The 27,107-nt window shown below is 39.5% G+C and overlaps 1 long non-coding RNA gene across 3 annotated transcripts in view; it reads right to left on the reverse strand.

The window, feature by feature from the left end:
* Positions 1–8,976: 8,976 nt before the first annotated feature.
* LOC124225341 (uncharacterized) overlaps positions 8,977–27,107 on the reverse strand; it is a 193,023-nt gene continuing 174,892 nt past the window's right edge. For 2 of the 3 annotated variants that reach the window (XR_006885063.1, XR_006885065.1), the window contains exons 5-6: positions 12,001–12,099; positions 8,977–9,071 (exon numbers count right to left, since the gene is read on the reverse strand). This is a non-coding gene — a long non-coding RNA (uncharacterized LOC124225341). Of the gene's footprint in view, positions 9,072–12,000; positions 12,100–12,540; positions 12,629–27,107 lie in introns of all 3 variants that reach the window. The other variant, XR_006885064.1, reaches the window with a different exon arrangement.

The following is a 27,107-nucleotide window of genomic DNA, read 5'->3' on the forward strand; positions in this document are numbered from 1 at the left end:
GGATTTACATATTTGGACACTGATTTTCAGAAAGTTTAAGTGATTTGAGTATTGCAGAACCAGGTTTGGTACTTGCATTCATGCCCCCAGTTGAATTCTCTTTACATGTGCTATTCAAAGATGCTTCTATTGAGTGAATGATCACTATGATATGAAGATCTTTAGGACTATACTCAATGTCACAATGTCCCTATTTCTAAAATGTAACTTTCATAGTGCTGAGTCTTATGTATTAGTGAAAAGGAACTAAGATATTTTAAGAAGATAAGCTGTGTGACTACAACTAAAGGAAGGATTTTATGTAAAGATGGGAAACTGTCGCCAAATTCTTGCCCTCAGCTTAAATGCCTGGACATCCTGGAATTTAGAAGAAGTTGATTATGCAAAACCTTACTACCTAAGAGTGTGTTCCATATACCACATCAGCCTCACTTAAGAGTTGGTTAGAAATGCAGAATTTCAGGCCCCATCCAGACCCACTGAATCAGAATCTGCATTTTAACAAGATCCCTGTAGATTCATATCAATTAAAGTTTGATATACACTATTTAAAAGATGCTTTCAATAGAACTTGGACGTATAACTGTTAGAAAAATAGGCTATTAAAGACCACCAGAGATTGGCCTTACTCAGAACAGAAAAACAAGTATTTTGGTGGGGTTAGAATTTGGAGGGCAAGAGATAAGGGGAAAATAGTACAGTGGTACAAGAAGAGTAATGATGTAAGGTGTTATTCTATTTGCAGTCAAAGCTTGCACTAAGTATTTAGAAAATATATATTGGTATAGGTAAGAAAAGCTTGGTTTACTCATTTCTCCGTGGGTCTTCAGAAAGGTCAGAGAAGATAATGAGCCAAAGCCAACTTTGAAGAGCCTAGTGTTTGCCGTTATAAGAATGTTTTTGGAAGTGCATACTTACCCAGTACAAGAAGACTGACTGCGTTATCACATACTAGTTAAATGTCTCTAACTAGTCATACTGATAAACCAAGTCAAAAAGAGTCTGATGCATGCAAATAAAGAAGTACAAATGACCTGTCTTCCAGAAAGTTTGTAGACTCGCTATTCTGACTAGCCAGAGTCTCCTTAAATTGCGTCAGCAAAACATTCCGTGATTGATGAAGAAGGTCAAGATGCCAGCGACACATTTAGGTTTTGAAGCTTATCAATGTGCTGGAAAATAGCTGGATTAAATTACCAGATTCTGGAAAATTAAAATAACATTTACATCACCCATAAAGATATTATAATTTCTTGATGATATTAAAAAATGCAGCATTCTGCAACTCTTTCTTTCTATTTAAATCCTAAGATTAATTCCAGAAGATACTGTGGTGATTTGTATTAACGGCGTATTTTGGATCTCTGGGACTAGGAATGATTGTCAGATATAAAATTCAGTGAAGAGTTTCCCTGAGGAAACAGAGCTCATACTCACCAAAGATGAACATAAGGAGCGAAACATTTTGAATAATACTTTACCCATCCACTACTGCTGAAACTGACACTAAGATGTGTCTAAAGTGGCCTCCAACATAATTTATTTTCCTTGCAGTTCCCAAACTCTTTGTCTTACCATGAGCTATTGGCTGAAAAACACAACAGTATGACCTCCCAAACACCATAGCCATTCAGAAAGCAAACAGGGCACTGTTTAAACTCTAGCAGATGCAACCTGACTACCAAGTCAGTAGACACTCAATTATGTGAAAGTTACTTTGTCTTCAGAAGCAGGACCCCAAAACACTACTTTACCTTTAGGGACCATGGCTGCATGAAACCACTTAAGTTTATGCTACTGAAAAGGAGAGGATTTTATTGTCTTGTACAGGAAGATAACTCAATTTTTAAAAAAAAGCTATATAAATGTATAAACAGTACTAAGTAGGTCCTTATATGTCAAGTGGCTACAGATGTTTAATACACAAACTCTTATCCAACACAGATACAGGTAATAACTGTGTTTCATGTCAAACTCATAATAAATGTGACAAAGTAATGACAGTGTCTTCTAGAGCAAGGCCACAGGCCCTTCTAAAGGATAAATGAACAAGCCAAGAAATGAAGACCATACAGGAGCCTTAGACCTTTGCTTCTAGTTCTGCTGTAAACTTTCAGGATGGCCTAAAACACTGAACCTTTAGCTGTGCTTCATCATCAACCTGGGGCTAGTCATCGTTGACTTCCTAGTAAGGTAACAATCACTATGATGCACCATGAAAATGTTTGAGCATGGAATCAAAATGATGACACAGTGATCTCGTCTTTTTTTTTAAGGTAGCTCAGAAAGAAAGACCTATAGCTAGAGGCTGCAAAACCATTCTTTTTTACCTATGTTGTATATTAAAATGCCAGAAAAATAATATAGTGGATTAAATAACTTCATTAAGTACCTTCTGACTACCTGTCTGTATTTTCTATTGAAAAAGTGTCTGGGCTCGGAGCAACCCCATTCTAGCCAACAGATTTGTATTCTAGTACTGGTTTGCTGCTCATATGCTCTGTGTAGATTGTGTGAGTTCAGTCTAAGTCAGGCAAAATGTCTATCATTCATGACATTGGCTATCACCATGAAATGACTGAGCCTTATAATCTGATATAATCAATCCCCACATTACTACCATTCCAGTCTTTTGGCGATTTTTCCACAAAAGTTGGTTGGAGTATATCTTGTTAACAGGGACATAAATAGCATTCAGACAAAGATCAGCTTATCCTAAATTCCAAAGTATGAATTCACAAACATGGTTCTTGATCTTGGGAGCTTCTGAGGATGGAGGGTACACATTACTTTCAACTTGATGAAACCCAAGAAAGTTCAATGTGATTGCGAAAACGGCCCCGATTTGTCTTGCTTTCCTGATTCATGCCCTTTGCCCAGAAACTTTGTAGCATCTTCGTCTCTGGCTCCAGGCATGGTCATGTGACTTCCTTTGACCAACAAGATATTAGCAAACATAAAGCAGGCAGAAGCTTGCAAAATATTTAAGCCATTTGGCTTGTTCTTGTTCTTTCCCCTCTGTTTTAACCATGAGAATGTGCTGGAACTACCCTGTTGGAGGATGTGAAACATGAAATAGAACTGAGTTGCCCCAGTCATCCTAGTCACCCCATCTGACAGCTGACAGCCAGAATGAACGAGACCAACCAAGACGAGAAAAACTGCCCAGTCTAAATCACTGATCCATAGACTCATGAACTAAATATATATTTATTGATGTATGCCACTAAAGTTTTGTGTTTGTTAAGCAGCATTATTGTGACAATGGGTAACTGATATATGGAATCTCTCAAAGTCTCATGTTTTTGGTAAAACACAAAATCCAAAGAAACAGAACATGAAAATACAACATGGGTACAATAATTAAACAAAACCTGCATTCTAAAATGCCAGTACCCAATCTTACCTTTCATACGCTTTCCTAGGAAAAAAAGGCCCGGATGAATCATGATCATTCTTGGCATGTTGCTTTGTGCAAGACCCAAGGAAAGCTAGGAGGCTGTACAGTTATCTCCCTTGATGTAATTCTAAACTATACAACCTACTACCTCAACCTGGGAACATGCAGTCACAATGGCTGGAAAGCTACCATTTCTTAAGCAATGAAATTGCAAGTTAGTCTTATAATTATTCTTCGTGCTGTCACCTATTTGGGCCATTCACAAGAGATCACACATCAAAGGGTCTGACAATAGAGAAACTAACACAAGAACCTTGATTTGAGATTAGTGTGTAGACAGGAAGGGAGGAAATACTTGGGATTGGCCTCCTGGAAATTATTTGTGCATGAAAATTACGGTAATGTTATATAATGGTGGTTGTTCTGCTCAATCTAATGCCTTCTGGTATCTGTTGACAGAATACAAAGTAGACCGATATGTAAACTTCGAGAATTGAAAAAAGGATTAGGAAAACAAATGTTTCCCTTGTGAAACTGTAAAACTGGAATCTCTGAAGGGTCAATAAACAAGGGAAAATTGTTTAAGGCAAAACACAGTGAAAAGATATAGATAACAGGATTCTGAGCAAAGTAAAGGTAAACATATAATATAGAAGCTATGTTCAACATTCATGCAACAGTATTTATCATACACATTACATAGTTCACATGTTGTTAAAGTGGCCCTCCTTCTGGAGTTGACTGTTTCAACACTTTTTCACAAAGTCTGTCCCCAGTAGTTTATTTAGCAACATATAAAAATGTAACCCTGTATTTTTTTCTTTTAAGGGAATGTGGTAAATTTCCCTGTTTGTACTTTTAATTTTAAATGGGGTCTTTCCTTTATCTTTAGCTCCAGTCGATGATGGAGTAGCAGACAGATTCTCACAAGCTTGATGACTTCCTATCTCTATGCGAACTCACGTTTGGTGCGGTTTGTATTTTCCCATGAGGACTGCTCTGTGGTCTATTGACGGCAGCCTTTCCTCATTGCTTAGCTGGACTCTGGTTTTGTCTGGTAAAGGCTGTTCCACAAAGGAGCTGGACCTAGGCATATAGAGATGGAGGAGTGTCTCCACACATAGAGAATCAAAGAGTGATAATTCTATGGTGCTGATTGTGTTCAAAAGATAGATAGAAACGCTGCAGAGTTGGTGTTTCTTCATGCTACTCTACTAACCTGGAGAAGGACTATTTTTCCACTTTTACCAACCCTATTCCCTCATGCAGCTTTCACGGAATGGGGCTGCTATTTTGAGGAGGCTATCTCTGTTGGATCAATGTGACCTGCTTTGGGGGAAAGTCTGGGAAATTCATTTTACCAAGCTAACTCCCATTTATCTTTCAAGCCTCAATTCAAAGAAATCTTCTTCTGATTGTCTTATAATTTCATATACATATTTCTAGTTTAACCCTAACACCATTGCATTGTAATTTATCTGTCTCCTTAACTAGTCCCTGAGCTACTTGAATATGGGGCTGAGCTACTCTTCTTTGCAAGTCTGGTACCACCTCCAAGCCTACCACCTGGCACACAGTAGAGACTTAAAAATATGTTTGTTGAATGAAATAAAAATATATATGAATGAATGGATAAAGTGGAAGTATTAATGAACCTAAAGTGAAGGGCCAGGTGATTTTTATTTGTATGTCAGGTCCCTTGTTCTTCCACTTGCTTTGTAACTTCAATCATAGTAAGGCAGATTTGCTATCAAGATTCCAGAGGGGAAAACAATTGCAGAGTGGCTGCATTCAACCTGGCAAGTTTGCCTTAAATCCTGGATCTCATATGGAAATTCAAGGAGTCACTGTGAGTCATCTGTCTCTAGATACTCGTGTATAAGATTTAATATTCACTGGGACACTAAAAGAAAATAGATTTCATTTTCTTTCCTTTGCACTTGAATTTCTTTCATTTTCCCTGCTTTGGCCATTTGCCTGATTCTATAAACACAGTCAGGATATAACCCTTATGAATGGGAAACAAGGCAGTGGAGGGGCAGGTAAGAGTTGCCAAAAGAAAATACAACAAAGAGAGGATAAGTTTCAGTGTGCTAGACTGCTAGCATATTAGCCTAAATGTATAGCTAACAGAGCTTTTAAATATCTGGAAATGGAAAAATTCATCTTTCTCCATGTACATTCTTCTTCTAGGGGTCAAAGATAAAAAGATGTTGCCATTAGAATACTAATGGTTTTCAATACACTGCTCTTTTGGTTGTGTGAATTTCCTTGTTTATTTACACTGATTTTACCCCATTATCATGTATTAGTGCAATTATGGCTCATTACATAATTAGTGTAAATATTTGTAGGCATGTAATAACAACATGCAATTATGATATGGAATGATGTCACAAAAAAGTCTTATTGAAAAGAGGAGGTAAAAAATAAATTAAGTAGCATTTACAGAAGAACTATAGTTATATATCTTTAGGTATAGAGAATCTATTGTACTCTTTAACTTTAAAAAATACATTCCAAAGGTATTCTGACTACAAGTAGACACACCCTCAGTCTACTGAACATCGAGGTTTTAAGTGCTACCAGTAGCAATCCCCCTAAATGAAGTGAGGATGAACCTCAAACAATGCTATGAGTGTCTGATAGAAAGGAAAAGCAGGGACTCCCCGTTAGGGAACATGTTCTGTATTGATTAGGCATTGGGAAGTTGGACAAATGTTATGATTAAAACACATGATTCATTAAAATTCGTGCCAGTGTGCTTGACATGTAATTCTGCAAAGGGACTCATCATGACCACACAATCAGTTTTTGGAAGTCAGAGTTATATCTTCACTCTTTTAGCAAAGTACTGAACACACAGTAAGGAGTCATAAAGGTTTGTTGTATGAATGAGAGAGTGAATGAAACATAATTTTTGCAGCCATATGGCTACACTGAAAGAAAAAGTGGCTTTATTCCAACTCATACTTTATTGAGCACCATGTTAGGTATTAATAAATCTTTGACATTTTTTGAAGAGTCATTCATATTGACTTCTCTGTGAAATTTCAGTGCTGTTACAGGCATAAGAAGCTTTTAAAATCTTAATTAGAGAGGCTTGATAACATTTGGTGAGATTAAATGCCACAGTCAGCAGACAAGGATCCACAGGACCTAACAGATCTTGGGGAATGATTGGTAAGCACAACGAAAAATAAGAAATCATATTAACTTAAAATTCAAAGTTAATTCTACCCTACACAGACCATTTTCTTCCCATGTAGAGAAATCCATTTGTTAATTTTGGAATACAAACAAGAAACCTTTTCAAACTAAATATCAGCTCTTCTCTCCCCTCCAAACTCTGGTGATGAGAGCTGAATTGCTTTATCGAAAACAATTCTTGGAATCAGAATTATTTTTTTCTGTTTAAAAAAAATCTAATCTATATCCTGGTGTTACAGCTTAATAAATGTATTTTGATAGTGGTGATTTGAGAATTTTAATAAAACTAGGGAAAACGGATGTAGTAATGACTATTGAATATATATTTTTAGAGTCTTTCTGGGGAAACCTGAAATTATTTTACTTTCAGCAACTTCCTGTAGAATATGTGGTCCACTCTGAGGGAGCCTCAAGAGAATAATTAGTATCTACAGAACCATTCATTCATGAACATGGAAGAAGGGAAAAATACTGAATTTCATCATCATGTAAAATATTTAATATCCTGTTTCTTGTGGCCAGGGTCCAGAGGCTTTGGGCTTTCCACTAGAATATTTTCTAGCCAGGTGAATCAAATAATAACGTCTTAGTTCTTTTAGAAACTTTGAAAAGATTGACTGTTCTGCATAATCTTTTTGCTTGGGGTGATGGGTTTAAAAAACCTCTTTAAAAGAAAAAACCTCTTTAAAAGTAACAACCTGGCAGTCACCTACTGGCCATCCTGCAGCCCTTGTTTTGTCCCTGTACAGGGAATACAGGCAGTTCAGTGTCCCCTTAGATTCAGGAACTCCATTGGTCCCACTGGTAGCACACTTAACAACAGGTTGAAGGGATGATGAGTAGAGATGTGATTTTGCTTTTATCAAACACAAGTGTTTATCCAGGGAAGGTACAAGTTTAATTTGCTAGCAGCTTATCCATTCTAAGTCAACCACTTCAAAGAGGCATGTCAAACCAACCAAGTAGATTATTTGCTTAAAGGGTGGATAAAGACCTTGGGCAAACAATAATACATGATACACACCAGTGGAGACAGTCTTTCTCTTCTGGATGTAATGTTCCATCATTCCATAGTAAAGCAATGATTTCTTGGCGAGCTGAAAGTTGAGATGTATAGACAACCCTCCTCAATGCTATACAGGGGAAACGCAAAGGAAATGCATATACACAATATCCCCTGGGTGCAGCATCTACAGAGCTTGATTCTACCCTTTAAACGTACGTGATCTCTATCTGGGCCTTGCTAATTCCAACATACAAAATTGCATTTTATATACTCAATGAACGAAAGAGTTCTAGCTATCCCTGAACAGCATGGCTCTTAAGAGGAAACAGAATTTAATGAAATAAAATGTATCTACTTGAGTTTCAAACTTCTTGCTGATGTTAACTCAATAACTACTTCATATTGAACTCTTTTTGCTAGATGAGGCTGCATAGAAAAAAAAAATCTTACGAGAATTCCTGGCACTATGTTTGACCAAAAGGGAATGCAAAAGTTTAAGAGTTATCCAAATCTGATCAACTTTTCACCCTGGGTTCTGTTTACAGACTCTTCAGCTCACATTGTTGGAATGAGACAAATACAGCCAGTTTTGCTTTGATCTCTAGTCAGTTTGGCTTTCCAATCCTGGCACAATGGTGACATTTAAGAGGCAAGGGGATAAAATTATTTTCATTCCAGCCTTTTAAACATGGTGAAGACTTATAAAACAGCCCTGGCCAAGTATGAAGTTGGACTTAAACAGGCTAATTCTTTTTTATAAAAAGTTCTTTTTCTTACAGTGCTGGGTATTTATAGAAGGATAAATAGTTAAGCACATTCATTCCTCTCATTAGTTTTATTTTTAAAGATAAGGACTGATTTGACTGCGCTTGGAGAGCAATGAGTGAGGAAGAATTGCTGTAAGGTATAACTCAAACTAGGGTGAAACAGGTCTTGAAAACACGTCTCTGTCAGTTTCCAAAAAAGATCATAATAACTCTGAAAACCATTAGTCAGGCTTACAGAAAACAAAACAAACCCTTGTTTATGTATCAATTTACTCATCACTCAACAGTAAGCTGTCTGAGTCACAGAAATTCTTGCCGCCTCATCTGCAAGCCCAGTCTCTTAATTTGACAGCTCAGAGTAGTTATAAGAGATAAGGAAGTTGAAGGCAAGCCTATAAATTAATCATCGAAGAACCTCATCCATTTCAGATCAAAAGTTCTCCTTCCTCCATGTCAGCCCCTCTTTCCATTTCTACCACTCTTAAAGCAAACTAAGGGGAAGAAAGGGAGAATAAAGGTATTTGAAGGGATATTGAGTGGCACACAGCCAAAGCCCGCGGTCTGTGAGATTGCCTAACAGACACATACCTATAGACACAAGCTTGTGTGGACTATCACCACAAGTTCGGATCTACGGGTTTGTGGCAACAGGCCTCAGTATCTTCTCTTGTTTGGGGGTTTGACATGTCTGAAAATAAAACGTTAAAATCATTAGTCCAATCAAAGGTTCTGCCATTCTATGGTTTTATGCCAGAAATGGAAAGACTTCATCCTGCATCTTCTCTGTTCTCCCCCACATATCTCCCTTTGTTTTCACTTACTCCACAGGTACAGTGAGCTTTAGGTAAACCTTGTCATTTACTATTTAATACTACAGAAGACTCATTCAGTTCTTAACACACATCAGGGCAAAGTGATATCGTATGCAAATCAGCAGGATAAAGAAAATTTTTTAAATTGTTGGCAGAGAGAGAGGGAAACATGACAGCCAAAATTCATGTTCTGGTTTGGTTTGGTTTGGTTTGATTGAGGAAGATTGGCCGAGAGCTAACATCTGGGCCAATCTTCCTCTATTTGGTATGTGGGAGGCCACCACACAGTGACTTCGATGAGCAGTGTGTAGATTCATGCCCAGGATCTGAACCAGAGAACCCCAGGCTGCCGAAGTGGAGGGCACAAACTTAACCACTACACCAGCCGGTGGGCCCCTCATTTTGTTAAATACCTGTAATTACATGAAAAAGGATGGTGAACTTTTCCTTTCCTATTTGCATTCTGGAAAACAGCTGGAATAAAACACCTCCAATAGGCTAGCATTTTCCGAAAACTATTCTAGAGGACATTTCCAGCTATATTACATTGAAAGATTCATCTTCAGGAAAAGTTTGTATTTATGTTTGCACTCCACCCTCATACCCACCCTCATTATTGGTCCAAACACCAACAATGAGCAAGTTAGGGCATATTTTATAAAACTTCAACCAGAAAAGAAATTGTATAATTTCTTCCCCCGAAATTGCTCCAGGATGTAGGAATGAATCTGTTTCTGAGGCCTTCTTATAAAAGGATTTCATTTGTCAACATAAAATCCTTTCTTCAAAACCAATGTTCACTTGTAAGAATGGAACATCCAAGACAATGAACTTTCATTAATGGTTCCTTTTGTTAATTGTATTGAAGACAGTCTTAATCATAAGTACTTCAAGGATGCATGATGAAAAGCAAAATAGTCCCCCTTTCTAAACACTGGGAAAAACATATGCCTCCAGCTCTTTGCAGGACCTAAAAAGAGACCTTTTCAATTTTTGTTAGCAATGTCTATAGATCCTAGCTCACAAAAACTTTATCTCCTTTGCCTCGACATATGAACATTCATTCCGTTCTCAAGAATCTGGGAGACTCTACTAACAACAAAAAAGAGCCAAATTTGGGAATTATTCAGAGAAAAGAGGAGGCTGTTATATACACAAAGGTGAAAGGTGAAAGCAAGAGAACGGGAAACCAACAAAAGAATGAATAGGGGCTGAGACGCAACTGCTCATCAACACTTCACTGCCGCCTGTTTCATCAGGACTGAGCTGTGGCTGCAATTGCTTGGAGCCGCCTGGCGCTGTGAAGGGTGCCAAAACCAAGAACTTAGTTGCAGCTCCGTGGCTTGACTTTTAGATCCAAAGAAACAACAATAGCAAGTGGAAGTAAATGGATCCAAACCAGTCACCTCAAAATGGTCTTTATTTTATTTTATTTAAAAATGTTCATTTCCTTTCTAAAATAAAAAATTTTAAAATAAAATTCAAGTCTCTTTTCCTTTGATCCCTCTGACAAAGGCCTGGAGCCAGAAGTATTTGAGGATGGGCACTTTGAACACTGTTAAAGATTTCTGGAACACGTGAGATGTAGGCGCTCTTATTAAAATGGGAAGGAATAGGCCCAGGCTCCCAAAGTCATGAGAACTAATTGTCATTATCATATTTATTAAAAAGATAGAACACAATATTTGTTAGCAATGGACAAAGATCTGTCAAAGTGTCACATTTACATTCAAGTAGCACCTCCTTCATGAATTTGCACCCTTGAAGTCCATAGAAAGGAGGTCAATGCTGTGTTTCAATTGGGGCCATCTCTGTATCTTTTTTTGGGCAAATTTAGGACAGAGAGAAGTTATTCATTCCAAATGGTTTGTAGTGTTAGCTTCTAAACAATCCGGTTTTAATTTCAGAAAATAAAAGAGAAATTAGAAGATGCCTACGCTGCAGAAAAAAAAGAAAATCAAATACTGACCTAGCAGAAAAATGGTTTGTTTGGGAGTAGGTATTTTCCCAAAAATATTAATTGGATGCCTCCTTCAAGAACCTTCTTTGTGTTGGGGAAAAAAATAAGGGTTCTTTTCAGAGGAAATTTTGGCTTGCCTTATTAACCAAGATTCTGTTGGGCTCTCTTACATGGTAACACTAATAATTAAGTTGGAAAATGTAGGCTAACGCCTATAAACAATAGCAAAAGCAGTGTAAAGTAATTTATCAAGAAAATATATCATTTATGTTATCAAACATTTTTAAGCGGCACAAAGTCCTTTAGGAATACTAAAAGAAAACTACCTATATCATGATAGCTGAGCTCAAATCGTAGTTACTGCACATGTATAAGGATAGTTCCATAAAATGCCTTATAGTATTACCAATCTAGGCTGAAAGTTAAAACACCATTATTGTTATTATGCAATTTATATGAGACCTATCTTCCAGGAATTCAGGGCACATGGTAGGCTTTTTAGAGACAATCCTCTAATACTCATATTTTTAAATTCAATTACCCAAGATAGTCACAGAGTTTATGGACAGTGCCCGATAGTTTCACATGAGTTCTGCCTAAATCATTGTCAAAAGAAATAAGCACTGTTAAGTAATAACTTTCAAAACATTTTCTGAACTCCACAGAATTGAATGCCATGGCTGCTCTACTCATTGGCTACGAATATTATAAAACTGGTTGCTATTTTTACAAATCAAGTTTAAAGTGCAGTTATTCTTCATAATTAAATCATTCAAGCAGGCCCTAAAAATTTGCAAAACTTGAGGAAATGGAAGGTTTGGGAAATTATAGGAAAATACCATTACCTGAAAAAAGTAACTTCTTATGAATCCTATGAATCTTATGAATTTTTTAAACCCGTTGCCATCTTGCTAGGCCAATATCTTCAAACCATTCGCCCGTGTCTGGAAAATAAAATTATTTTAAATGGATCAAGATTCTTTGCTTGTTTTTTGTCTGGTTTCTTTTTGTCACCCAATTCTTTTGTAAAGCTAAATTAAAATTAATGCCAGAACAAGAGTAAAAAGGAACATCAAAAACTGGAATAAAAGTAATTCTAGAAAATCACGGGGCAGCATTACATTTACTTCATTTTCCAGAACTATACACGATATAAAGATTCTGCAAATAAGTCACTTTCGCATTTTTTCCTGGAATTTCCCTGGCTGCCGACAGACCTTGAGAACGATTTTACCAGAAAAATGATCCAATAGGAATGTGAAGTCTCGCAATACTCCCAAATTCCAATGTTTTATACCAAACCGCTCATTTGCTAAACATGATTAAGAGCTAGGCTATCAATAATTAAGAATGGTTAAGGTATAATCAAGTTGGGCAATCATTACCTGGCATGATGTAGCATCATTGAGACATCGTTTTAACTTTTTGATTCTGAAATGATTCGGGAGTCATTATTTCTCTCTGCTGATGGGGCTGTTAGAAAGAAGTAAAATATCTGATTGTGGTGGATTCATGAGTCTATCCCCTTTCCACCACAGCAGGATTCTTGGCTTCCATTCCAACGTTCTTTCATTGGCCATGTTTTAGACGCAGGGTTTGCTTTTCCCTCATTGTTCCTTTACTAATGGAAGGCAAACTCACTGTGCAGCTGCTTGCAAAAGGGAAAATGTATTTGAGTTTTGCCTGGCTATGGACTTGAACACCAAATCCATGGTGATGTCAGCAGAACGGCACCAGCAGAAAGATTTCCTGCCCTCCACCCTCCTTCTTTTTCAAAGATGTACCTCTTGTACAGAATCTCAGCAGACCTTCTTTGTCCTGAGGGGATAGAGCAACTTTTTATAAAGCAAAGAAAGAAAGAAAGAGAAAGGAAAGACACAGAGAGGGAGACAGAAAGAGAGAAAAAGAAAGAGAATGAAACAGAAAGCGAGAGAGAGAGAAAGAAAGAAAGAAAGAAGGAAAGAAGAGAGAGAGAAAACTCAAATCTACCCTTGGCATTCTCCCCGACATCATGAAGAGGGGTGACAGCTAGTCTTTGGTCTCCTATGGTTTTTCAGTTTTCCTGATGTCTTTTCTCTCACCCTCTGCAGCCCTCGATTTTTGTAGAAAGATCCAATCACCTCAACAAAAGAGGCACATCCAGCGATTGCTGCTCCAAGAGAAATTCACTGGTGCCATGCGTCACCCCACGCGTTATCCACCTGCGATATTGCCACCAGGATACCGGACCCCAGTGCAGGAGCGTCTCTCAAGCATGCAATGCAGAGGCTTCTGGCACCACAGCCAGCTAGCTTAGGTAGAATTAATTCTTCTCTACCCAGGAAAAACTGACCAGAAGGAAGCAGAAGAGGGAGGAGACTGGCAAAGCAATGCCATGGTTTTAGTGCTCCTTTCAGGCAAATTTTCCTTTCAGGGAAAATTAGAAATTGATATTTATAATCGTCCTACCACACATCCCCCTGTATTAAAAAAATAAATATTTTATGTAAAATGAAAAATGAAAGTGTGGCTAGGTGGACTAAAGAACAAAGAGGTGAAAAATGGCATGATAGAATAAGACAGATTGAGCTAAAACAAAAGATGCCTCAGATTATCAGAGTAGTGGGCTTTTTGTTTTTCGGTAATTTAAAAACAATCTTAAACCCACTAAATGTTCACTTACAACAGATGTATAACAGAGATCAACCATTTAAGAGTGAGAAATTGGAGGCAAATTTGCTTTTGACATACTCGATGAAACAAAAGCCTAAGAGGCTGCCAGTAACAAGTTGTTTCGTGTGCAGCTGGCTAAGCAGACTACTTTCACTTTTGAAAGCAATAAGTTTGCTCAGGATGACAATTTTCCTTCCTTTCTAAAATGCAAACAATGATGCCAACCTACAACTTCCTTTCTAGCTATACTGTTAATAAAGCCAGGAAGGTTTTTAAAAGAATTAAAATTAAAAAAAAATAGAAGACACTTGTTCTGATATGGAACGTCAGATACATATTTTGAAAATTAGACATCTTTCACTTCTTTAATGTACATGGACTATACGCTGCACAAGGCTTCCTCTATGCCAGCCAACGTTAACACTTTGATATTCAAAGCTATGTTTTGCTCTTGAGAAAGTATACCACCATTGCATTAGAAAGCTACGAATTAAGTGAGGGTATAGGGTGGCTTGGGAAAGAATTGAGGATTAAATTACTCGGATCCTGCAAGCAAAGAGATGTGCAATATGCAAACAGTCAGTATTTCCTTAGAACCTTGACTGTTTGACAACGGGATTCTTATTCTGGGAAGAGTACAAAAGAGCCTGGAACCTCCCCGATGATACTTACAAAAAGAAGCAACCGTCAAACACAAGAAACTAAGTTCCACTGGGACAGAAAGACCTTCGACCTACTCCAGATAAAGACCTTCGACCTACTCCAGGTATAGACTCCAGGTATAGTTGCTGAGAGGAGCACATGAACAGCCTACCAACCCTCTCCCTGCCTTTCAGCCTAGAAGAGGTCAGCTTTTCTCACCTAGTGCTCTCCACGTCCACGTCTACTGATTTCCACATTTCCCTCTTACTTTGGAAAAACAGCAAACTATCAAATAGAATACGATTTTATACAGTCTTAGCCAAATTGAAGTTTGGAAAGAAAAAAGGTATTAACCTATATTACCTACTTTTTTGCTCTCAACTTTTCCCAAAATCAATCTGTTTTTGCCTTCCAGCCCTTTATCCACCCCACAACTCTCTTTTTCTCTCCCCCAAGCCTCTCTCTCTCTCCCTTACCCTCCCTCTTTCCCCTCTTTCTCTCCCTTTCACACACACACATGCACACACACAGACACACACATGCATGCATGCACACTGCTGCTTGGTCCAATCTGGTGCCTGCTTAACAACAACAAAATGACAAGCAACATCTGTTTGTAAAAGAGCCAAAATCAAACCTTAACATTTTTTGGCTAGGTTTCTTTTTTCCCCTGACTCTAAAAGGGGAGGGTGCAAGAAGGAAGAATATTAAAATTTATATTCAACATCGGCTCCAATGAGGCAGCACCTCTACTCCCCTAGAGTTATTTCAAGGTAAAGCAATTTTCAGTAAAACCACTGCAGTATTTATGGTTAGTCTCTCCTGAAGCGAGCCTGGTCATGTAAAAGCCAACATACCAGGTTTCTAAAAGTCAGGGGTTTTTTTCTAATAGCTTTCTATTCATCTCCCAATTAGAATTACAGGACCTTGGGTGTGTGTATATGTGTGTGTGTGTGTTGAGGGATGATGAGAGATAGAAACGGAGAGGAGCAAGACAGAAAAAGAAAAGAAATAGTCAAGAGGAAGTGAGCTCTGCTATTTCTCCCTATTTTACAACACACAGGCGTATAAACAGGCACATTTACACGTATGCCACACACAAGAGCATGCACTAGAAGCTGCAAGGCTGCAGCAGAAATCTGCACAGCTGTGGCCATCAGAAACAGGCTCTCTCATTCCCCCATGGAGATGTGAATTTCTGGAAAGCTACCAACAGTCCACAAAGTCACAATGCAGAGGATCAGAGCTACCTACACAGGGGAGGGTTTGGGGGGAGAAAGAGCCAATAAGAGAGAGACAGGCTGGCTAACCAAGTGAAACAGTTTCACCCTCGAAGCAGAGAAACAGGGGTCGGTTAGAAATTCAACTCTCATTTCACTCAGGGTTTGGAAGAAACCCACACACAGTAAGGGAAAAATAAATTCAGACAAGTTGCTAAGGAGACTTGTGTAAACTCCAAGCACAGACATATTTCTTGGCCTTTCCCCCTCTGCTCCATCTTGTATTCTGATCACGCTGCTCTGCGGCAACATTGCACCAACCTTCTGCATTAATCTTGGCCTTCACTGTGCAGACTGGCAAAGCACGCTGGTTGTATATATCATCATCTTTCAAACTTAACAAGTTAAAAGGATGTGTGTGTGTGTGTGAGTGTGTGTGAGAGAGAGAGAGAGAGAGATAATCGGGGAATTTAATTTGGAATTTTTTAAACATAGGTGTTGAACAAAGAATACTTAGACTGCGTGTTTTGGGGGCAGAGGGAAAAGGGTCGGGTAAAACATCTAGTGCTGGAAATTTCTCTTTGCCTGTGGATTCCATCCTTTCTCCGTGCCCCTCGCCTTTTCCCCTCCTCCCACATCTCCAATTAAAATCCTATATCCCCTGGCAGAGATAAGCAGTGCCTAAATCATTGCAGGTGCCAACTTGGGGGCCCAGCTTCTGCAGAAAACAGTGCGCTCCACAAAGTGGCACCCTGTCCCCTGTCCCCTGCTCAGGACGGGGTCCCACAGAGATCAGCTTTTTGAAAACAAACTGGAACAATTCATAGAACCTCTTAACCAAACCTGTTCAGATTCTAAAGCATCTAGCGTTTCAGAGGAGAGTCCAGTCCAATATCCCTGATCCGGAGCAAGAACGTCTCCCATAGTGACACATCTTCAGCAGCAGCTGATATATGTCAACATTTGATTTAGGGGAAAATTAACATTTTCTTTCAGGACAGAGATGTTTGTACTGTAGAAGCCAATATTTTCCTTTCTCAGCCTCCCGTATTAGAATTTCTAAAATCTTCCCTAGGACATAGAGGGGGTAGGACAATAAATAGCCTAACTCATTGCTCAGGGCACTGGGGCAAATCAAAGTCAGATCTGTGTGTGTGTGTGTATGTTTGTGTTTGTATGTTTGCATGTGTGTGTGTGTTCATGTATCTGTGTTGTGTGTGTGTGTGTCCCTGGTCGCTCTCATGGATAGCTTAGCAAGACACTCACCCAGATAGCTGGAGAGTGAACATCTGCTTGGTTCCTTCCCAAATTAAAGTTCACAATGTCCGACCACCAGCCACCACAGAAAAGCTCCAGTGAGGGGCAACCAACCAAGCTTGTGCTGTTTTAGTCACAATTCTCAAGGGTGGCTATGGATGAGGGATTGGTAAAGAGATGGGAAAAGTTTCTGCATTCAGTGCACAGGGCCGAATGTGTCTCTTCATGCTCCAAGAAGGCTATGCAGCTTCTATCCCTTCCCTTTGCCAACCTTTATTTGGCTTTCACACTTCAAAGCTAAAGCAAGCTGTGCTGCCTCAGTTGAAATAAGGCAGCCAGGCAACTCTTCAGCTAGCAAGATGGAGATTTCACTCCTGCCATTCGCAGAGAAAGACATAACCCTGCAACCAGCTCTGATTGTCCATCCTTTTCAAATGACTCATGAAACCGAGGCCTGGATTTTAGGGAAGGGGAGATCACTGGAGTCCTTTATGACCTTTTCCCTACCAGGCATATCCTCGGACGTTTTGTGGCACTAAGCTATCATGACTCAATCAAAATGAAAAATGAACCTTGAGGGAGAAGGGCAGGGTGGGCCTAACCCAGCAGGCAACAGGGCAATTACCCTGTGACCTGGTTGGCCTGGGGGCAGGGGAGTGACACCTGCATTTTTTCATTTGTCCAGGAAGCTGCAGTAGCCCGAACCCCGGGAAATCCTGCCTAGTCGCCCCTTGGCCTATTCGTCCTGCCTGCTGGAAATAGAAGGACTGTCTCACCCTAATGTGAAGACATATTTGCTAGGAACTACATGAGCCTATATCATCCAAGAGAGGAAGAACTAATTTACAGGATCAATGTAGCAACTAGGTCCTGCAACAGAGGATTCTTTTCCATTTACATTGTCCAAAAAATGCTTTCCTTTATAAGTTGGCTTACTGCTTTCTCAAATTCCCAAAAGAACAGAAAACATATTAGATACCTTTTATTACAGCACCACCTACCCTCCCTGCAACCCTGCCAATCCTTTGTGGAAAAAGGAAAGATACCAGTAAACAAACGATTAACCTAGCTAGGTGAGCCTAGAAGAAAGACTGCATCAGATGCGCAAGAAGTCAACTCAGAGAACTTTCAGATAAAAACCATGGTTTTTCACATCATATTGGAAAATCTTTAAGGAGTCTGTTCTTTGAGATGCAGAAAGAAAAATAGCCATATTAATAGCGACTGGCAAACTTAAATGCTACACAGACACATCTTAAAGTATAAAGTAATACAACTTCTATTTTTAACAGGGGTATAGGTCCGTGTGTGTGTGTATCTGTGTGTCTCTGTGCGCATATATATATATATATATATATATATATTTGCCATCCAAATCTGTCACCTCTAATCTTGAGGTCAAAGACCACATCTCTTTTACATTTTGTAAACTGACCTTCCCTTACTCTGCCCTGAAATTCAGTCTTATGCCCCATATACAGGGTAAGGAACAGAATGTTTTGCCTTTCCATCTTTTATGAGCTAATGCTTCAGACTGCAAAATGCTTTACACATGATTCAGTAATTGTCCCCTAAGTCCAGCTGGTATTACTACTCTACAATGCTGTGGAGAGCTGACATAGAGGAAAGTGTCTTTCCAAAGCTCATATATTATTGCAATGGCAGCATCAAGATTCCCCTTCCCTCCCCAAACTGGTGAGAAAGTCCTAGGTCAGACTGAAGGAATTTCATGGCACCCCTTCTTTCATTCTACCTTACTTGTCAGTCAGCCATCTTGTATCACCTATAATCCCAAGATATAGAAAACACTGGCCACGTGTCCTCTAGCAGCTGCTATCTTGGGTAACCCCAAAGAATAAGCAACCAAATGCTCATATTGGAGATTGACATCAGAGGTCAGTTAAGGCTGAGAAAGGTCTCCAGCAGTGTGTTCTAGTCAACCTAATCCAACTGTGCGTTCCTGTACCTCTGATCATCCATGACAGATAACAGGTCATAGGCTCCTGATTCTGCAAAATAGTTTTAGCCTATCTATCTAAACACAGACTAAAGTCCATCTATCCATTACCTGAGGTAATTGTTGGTGCTCGCTGACTCCGTATTTGTTTTCACAAATGGGATAGGACTGAGGAGGGGATAGATTCAAGATTTGAAGAAAGAACATCAAATTCAGTGTCCTCTGTAAAATGTTTACATATTTTCTAAATATTCCCAAGGCAAGTGGCTATTAAAGTATAATTGAAAAAGTGCTAGTGTCCCTCAGGGGGCATTCAAGGTGGTTAAGCTGCTATTCTTGGGGACGATTAATATCCATAATATAGTCACATCTCTGTATTTTCATTTCACATAAATAATTTATTTCTGACATTTAATATGGACCAGACATCACCTCATGGATGGCTCATAAAAGCAGGATCATATTTCCCATTTCTTTTGGTGTGATATTTTTGGGGCGGTAGACAAGAATGGGTGGAGTAAGTGGAAAGTTGAGTCTTGAATCCCATGTAAATAATTTGTAAACAGAAAAGGCTGGCAAAAGCCACAGATATAGTTCAAAATCCCTTTTTGAAACAGTTTTATTATGCCATGAATAACTCAAGATGCCACCATTTTTATTTTTATTTTTATTTTTAAAAATTAAGCCCTTTATGCCAACTCTGACTGACTGGTAGAGGCTGTCTGGAGTTCAACCTGAGAAGGATTCTGAAATCCTGTCTGATCTCAGTGAGAAAGAGTTTCATGAGCGTTCATTAAGTTATCACTGCCATGGGGGAAGGAGGCTGATGATGAAACACATACTAACTGTTTGCCATTCCTGACTGACCCCAAACTCTTCCTGTATCAGTATTTCTTTGTCTTCCTCGTGACAATGGGGATGAGCTGTTCAGCAACCTCTATGTGATAAATTTTTGGATTCCTGGAAAGTATTATTGTTATTATCATTTTATTTCTGCACATTCCAGCTAATTAAAGAGGGAGTTCAGGTTGATTTTTACCATGCTTGAAATAGGTCCTACAGATTTTATTCACACGATCTTTAGAGTACACTCTAAGTTACTGGAGCAAGATAGAAAAAATAGCAAAACAATTCCCATCCTCTTCCTCCAATCACTGAGACATGCAAACCTACTGACAGCTAAGTCTCTGTTGAAGGTAAGAAAACTCATGGAGAGGAACAATTTCTGTGCAGGCAGGGATGCCAAATCCATTAATCCTAATCTAGTTCTCCTTAGAATTTATGTGAGATGATACATCTTATGACAGAGATCTCTCCCTGGGCAATGCAATCGGTCCAGATTGGCATTACCATTTCCCCTGTTGAAGCTTGGAAGGCCCCTGGTGCTAGGTGAGGGCAAGCAGGGGCAAGGAGAAGACACTACAGTGAGATAGGGATGCTTCCCATCCTATCTCATTGACTTTGCTGAGCTCCCTCCTGCTAGGACGTTATTCAGCTTTGGCTGAACAGAACCCAGAATCAGTAGACTTGCCCTTTATTCAGGACACTCAGCCACAGAGCTCACTAGAAATCCTTAGGCCTTGAGGAAGCTTCATCACTGTAATCGAAGTCTCACTGCAATTCATAGATTGCTAATAGACTTCTGCCCCTACAGGAAGGTAAAGCTTTAGTGTATGGTCCAAGAAATTAAAGCAAAAGTCCATTTTCAGAAATAGAAGCCCAAGAGAACCACATCAGAGACTTTCTCACTACCTATTCATCTAGCTTCTCTGTTGAACCCCACATTATGGGCTGCGAAGTCCACCTTCTTGAGACACAGGGTAGGAATCTCCCAAAGGGCAGTTTGGTATTAATTCCAACCGTGCAGAAGCCAGCTTTATTTTCACATTTCTGAGACGAAGTAGAGGATACTTTCCTAGACTTGTCCCAAAGAAACTCAGCATAACAGCCTGTAGAGGTGAAGATCTTCCAACTGTTGTAGGGAGGTCATCAATTCTTTTTCAACTGGGCAAAATAGATAGAGCTCACAGGTCCTTCTGAAGTCAGACATTACCTAGTCCATCCCTCTATCACCACAGAGGACTGCAGATGGGTTCTTCAGTTCCTCCCCACTTCGATACATTTGGCAAATGGATACGAAGGGTCAGGGCCACCAGATGTTTCTCAGTGACCTGTGCACACGCAGCGAGGGATTAAGATCAAGTCACTGATGAGTTTTCCTTGTGGACCTGGAGCCCCCAGCAGAAGTGGTGACCACAGGAGTCAGGAGTCTCTACCTATGAGGTAGGAATTTTCAAGGAGGCTTAGAGGCTTGACCTCCAAAGAGAAAGCGCGTTTGGAGCTCAGAAATAAAACACAATAAAACTCTGTCTGGAGCAGGTTTACGTTGGATCCCCTGGGTAACAGAACATTACAAGAAATTCCATCCGGGAGCTCAGCTGAGCATCATAACCTTAGTTTCTACACATCTGTAAGTCCTATTAGTGCTTATGAGATCAGCTGCCGGTGGATAGATTTGGAACTGCAGTCACACTGAAGGGGCTATGAAGCTATGAGAGCTACCACATGGCTTCCTCTGCTCACTGCTCAGAGCTTTCTTTGGGGAGGTAAGAGCAATGGGAGCATGAGGTAGGGGTCCCCCTCCACTGCCCAGAATTATCACCGCCACCCCTGTGCAGGAGTGTAATTGTGCGTCTCCCCGGACAGTGCTTAGTTTCCATGAGTTTGCAGGTAGAGATGTTGATATGTTGCTACTGAAACCCAGAGCTGGATTTTCTTCTTAGCATGTTCACTGCCCTCTAGACCCATGGCAGACAAAGGTAGCACCAAATCCTCACTAAGCTATCATAAAAGCCCTGAGAAAGAGAAACACTCACTCCCCAACTGCCTTTCTTACAACATATGGCCTATCGGCCTCACTAATGCTATTATGATGAAATTCCTATTTAAACATCTTAGTGGAAGTCTCCAAAGTAGTGTTGGCTCCACTGGGCATTTTGTTGTTGTTGTTAGATCTCTGCCTTTACTAGAGTCCTGCTTCCCTGCACACACATACCTCACAAATGGGTTGTGCCAGATGGGCTGTTAATCATAGTAATCAGCTGGGAAATTAAATGTTGGAAAATCCAGCTAGTCTCCCGAATTTTCCCACTTGAGATCAGGGCCTGAGCTGTTGCGATGTCCTACGTGAGACCCAGGCTGCCCAGAGAAGGGTCAAAGTGACGGATCCAGTGTGAGCTTCATGCTTTATGGGCATTTGTATTTCTTTCTCAGAAAATGACTGCAGCCCAATTCAGTTTTGTTTTGGTTCTGATAGCTGCTATTAATACTTCCTATTTACAGAACACATACCTTGGAGGAGCTCAAAACATTTACAGAAATTATTCAAGCCTTGAAACACCCCTGTCAAGTAAGCAGAGACTAGATAGTACTTTCTTCATTTCGGAGGAAGAAACTGAGCTATTAGGAGGGGAAATTTCTTTGCCATACCATGCAGACAGTACCTCATGGCCCACTCATTTCCAGGGCCCTGCCAAAGCTGCCAAATGATGTAGGTATTTATTTACACTGTACTCACTAGCTTATTACTCTGTTAAATTTCATGCGCACACACACAAATCATGCTATAAGATCCTGGTGCACAAATATCATGTCTTCTTTCTATAAATCTCTCCACAAGTGTGTATTACAGGTTTCCTCTAGTAGGTGATCAACATGTGTGGTTGATTGGTTTGTAATAAACCTACCCCTCTGTCTAGAGTGGCTTTCTCCCTTTCTGCCCAGAAGACTCCTAGATTCTGCTCAAATGTCCCTTCCTCAGATGACCCGGAGGTTCTACTGGCAGCTAGGTTTTTGGTGATTCTGTAGTACCCACCTCGTCAAGTGTTTACCCTATTCTACTTCAATTATTAAAAGGCATAACAGTGAAAAGAAAGTAACTTTGTATTCTTTGAGACAGACAGGCCTCCGTTTGAATCCTAGTTCTGGCCATTGTAAGGGGACAAGGGGATTAACTTGCCTCTATCTCCTCATTTCTAAAACAGGGACAACAATATTTACTTTGGAATCCATCATGGGACTATTTGTAATAGGAGAAAATATAAACAATCTAATGTTCGTCAATATGGGCATGGTTAAATACATGGTCCATCAATACTGGGAAATACTCTGTAGCCATTATAAAGACTAAACATATATAAAGAAACAACAGACAAAGAAATACTTCTAAGACATATTAAGTGTGAAGAAAAAGTTGCAGAGAATATGTATGATTCTCAACATATGAAAAAACTCCCAAATTATGTTGTTATTACGTACAGGCTTATCTAAAGGTAAGGAATGAGAAAGCAAATGAGATAAACTGTATGACGCACGTATGAATAAAGTGCTCAAGAAATGGTAGCGACTACTCTTGACTTCCTTGGAGGTGGAGCTGTGTCTTTTATCTTTGTATCTCTAGCTCCTGGCACAGTGCCTGGCACATCATAGGGGCTAACTGATCAAGTCAAAGAAAACTATTCAATGAATGATGCAATCACGAATTAATTGTTGAGCCAGGAAGTAAGAGCACTAATATGAATCACAAAGACTCTTATGTATTGCTTGGAATGTTTTCTGATGTAGGGAGGCAGCATAGTCCTTTGGGAAGAAGTTGCACTAAGAGTCCTGAGGTCTAGATTCCAGATTAGAGTTTCTTAAAGTGTGGTCTCAGGCCCACCAGTTGCTAAATCACCCAGGAGGCTTATTAATCATACAGATTCCTGGGCTCCAGCCCTGATCTGAATCAACGTCTCTGGGGTTGTGATTCAGGAATCTATGTTGTAAGAATCTCCTTTCTATCAATACATAAAAGTTTGAGAGTCACTGCTTTAGATCCTGCTCTGCCTTCTTGTTTGAATAACCTTTCCAGAATTCAGTTCTTTCTCTACATTGTAAAGGTTGGATCTCAAATGCTCCTTTAAGTTGTAAAATTCTATGCCCATGACTAATCCAATTCCCTGCCTTTAGGTAGCCCTGTACATAAGCCAGATAAGATGGACTATTCAAACCTGGTTTGAGCTGTCTTTGGGTCCCTGGGCTATCATCTGGATACTTTTCAAATTGAGAAGCTGCTTGTTATTGGCTCTTGCTATTTATATTCTTTAATTACTAAAACCAACTAGTAAGGACATTCTCTGAGCATTGGTTCTCAATGATTAAAATACAAAATTTTTATATTTTAATATATTTGTGTTATAATTATAATATATTACTGTAATATGATTACTGTAAGAAATAATATAAAAAATGCACACACACACAAAAGGGAAGGTGATATGAAGGCCTTGGAACAGACACTGAAAACAATGTTAGGAAAGATTACTGAAGAAGGCCAATACAATGTCTCTCTCTGGCTTTGGGTATGGATAGAATAAAAAGAATGTGTCCAGTCATTTTCATGGACATTGAAAGCCAAGAGCACAGACGGCTAACTTGAAGAGGAACTCTGTAGCATGTTCTATGTGTGGCAGACCAAGACATAGCAAGTAATAGCAGTCTCCAGTAAATCCCAAAGGTTTTTTGAAGACAAAATCCAAAACCACATTAACCCCTTCTTTAGTTTTCAGATAGTGAAGAGTTTCTTAGAGTCACTAAGAAATGGCTCTAAGTCTTCAGAAGAATAGTCTGAAAGAGATTTCAACCTAAGGCAAGGTCTTTGCAGTTAATGTATCTGTATTTAAGTGTTCTCCACCCTATTTATTAGGTGTATTGTCTTCGGTGACTTCCTTACTCACTCAGAGCCCCAATTCCCTTATTTATAAAATGAGAATAATAATGAGATCTGTTTCACAAGGTGATTGGGAGAAGTGAACAAAATAACGCATGTGAAAGTGCCTAGCCTTGCGCCCAAGGCATATTAAGCATTAGGTCAATAAAAGCAAACACTTCTTCTTATAATTGTATAGCAGATAATCGTCTTTTGAGCCTATCTTGTCTTCCTCGTGGGAGCCTGATAAAGTGGTGACTCAGGACCATTCAAGACAGTCACGCTTTTGGAAATTCTTAAATTGTTTTAATTTCAGAGTTTCTCTGTTATTCAGCTCTGCTCCATATTCCCTTTAATGATTAAAACTAAATCACACACATGCAATGATGAGTCCTTTTGTCAAAAAATGGAGTCTAAAGGCATTTCAGAGGAACCTTGAAATATACCTTATACAAGGAAAATCAAGATTATTGATACCAGCACAGGGTCAAAGATTTGGGGCTGATGAATTCCGAGGGCCTAGGACACTGCATGACCTCCAATAATCTAGATTGCTGGAGTTATTTAGGCATCTCTCATATTTCCACTAAATTCACATTGTCATCTCAACAATATCAAGCTATTTCTTGAAAAAGTTTCTAAGAGAGAAAGTTAAAATTCCTGAATTTAAAGCCACCATCTTTGGAATTCTTTCGACCTAGAAGCAGAGGACTGATCAAGAGCTCATAGATTGGTCTCTGTCTTTCTTACTTTCCCCATCCTCTCCCTCCTTTGTTACTCTCACTTCTGCCCATTCATAGTCACTCTCATTTTCAGGTATGAGTCAGACATTGGTGTCTTGGCCTGCACCTTTCCAGAGGTGAGTTTCACATCTTTCTTCTTCACTGCTGCATGCCCAGCCCTGGGATAGTGTCAAGCACACATTAGTATGGAAAAAATATTTGTTATATATATTACACACTAGCTAAAAGTATCCGGGAGATTTCATATCCGGGGAAAAATTCATGTTTTTACCTCTACAAGACACCCCAGCCATTTCTACTGTACCCTACTATTTCCTATTGCTAGGCATATCTTACCCTATATATTTCATATATTTTATTTCTTCACCAGCCCATGAGCCATGGGAGTTCTAAGACTGGAATAATGTCTTCCTTCTCTGCATCTCCCACAAACAGCCACTTCAAGGCTCCACCCACAGTGGTTGGTGATTCACCAAGTCTGGCTGCCTGACTCAGAACCAACAGGATCGGTATAATCCACTCTGGACTTTCCAAGGGAACAGGGGACCATGTTTCACTCATGCTGGCATATAGTCCAGTGCCTAACACATCAAAGACTCTCAATAAATACTGATTGAGGAAGGCAGAGAGGCCGTATGAATGAATGATACTCAAAAGAAAAAAATCAAATGTTTCAGTGAAGCCAAACATGCAGCAAAATAAACCAAGGTGCTTTTCTATTCATTCTATCCTACATTCATTCAACAAATATTTATTGAATGCCTGGTTTGTGCCAGCCATTGTATTTGGCCCCAGTGACTTGCAGATGAATTATATATATATGAGTGGGAAAACAGGTCTGTGTGGAATGTCCACTCTAGTGGGGAAGACAGATGGTGCATAAGTCATTGCACATACGCTAGATTGCCATTGGGCAAGAAGAGAGTACACTACCTCTTGTAGAGGTGCAGAGGAGGCCTGAGGAAGACAGTGGATGATCAGGGAGAGATGAGGAAAGGAAAGAGGACACTAAAGAATATTCAATAAAATTCATCTGCTTCAGCAGCAAGGAACTTCTCGTAAAGGCAAAGCTACTCAGGACATTAGTCACTCTTTAAACTGATGGTTTAATATGATGGCAAACACTGGTACAGCAAACAGACATCTTTTACACACAGTGATATTGACATGCATCCAGCCAAGAAACCCCAGCATTCCCATTGCACTGACTCATTTGACAGTCTCAAATGCCTGAGCTCAAGTGTGGGCTGACCTCCTTGACCTTGGCACCAACATGAGCTGTTTCAGTATGTTTTAACAAGTACTGGGAAGTGGTAAGCTTTTGTTTCTCTTGGTTTTCACAGAGATATCTGTTGACTTGCATCTGGCATTCAATATACTATTTTGTACCTGGGATTCGAGCTCAGTAGGGAAGAGTACAGGGTTAGAGGATAAGGAAGAAAAGCATTTGATAAATTATCAGGATACAAGCACAGGCACTTGAACACTAAATCAAGCTACTTAAAAAAGGGATCCAGAAATGAGTTATAGCATTGACTTAGAATAAGTTCAAGCTCAAGTGCAATTAATTTGAGCATCAAGATGGGTAAGAGGAAAACCAAGATACTCCAATATTTGTTTGGCCACATACAACTCTTTGATCTGGCACTTATAAATCCATTCCTATACTATTTTTTCACCTCCCGTGACCATGGTGGTCTGCCTAACAGCAGAAGTGCGGTCATAGACCCTGTTC

Source organism: Equus quagga, chromosome 14, assembly GCF_021613505.1.
Source record: "Equus quagga isolate Etosha38 chromosome 14, UCLA_HA_Equagga_1.0, whole genome shotgun sequence".
NCBI classification, from domain to species: Eukaryota; Metazoa; Chordata; class Mammalia; order Perissodactyla; family Equidae; genus Equus; species Equus quagga.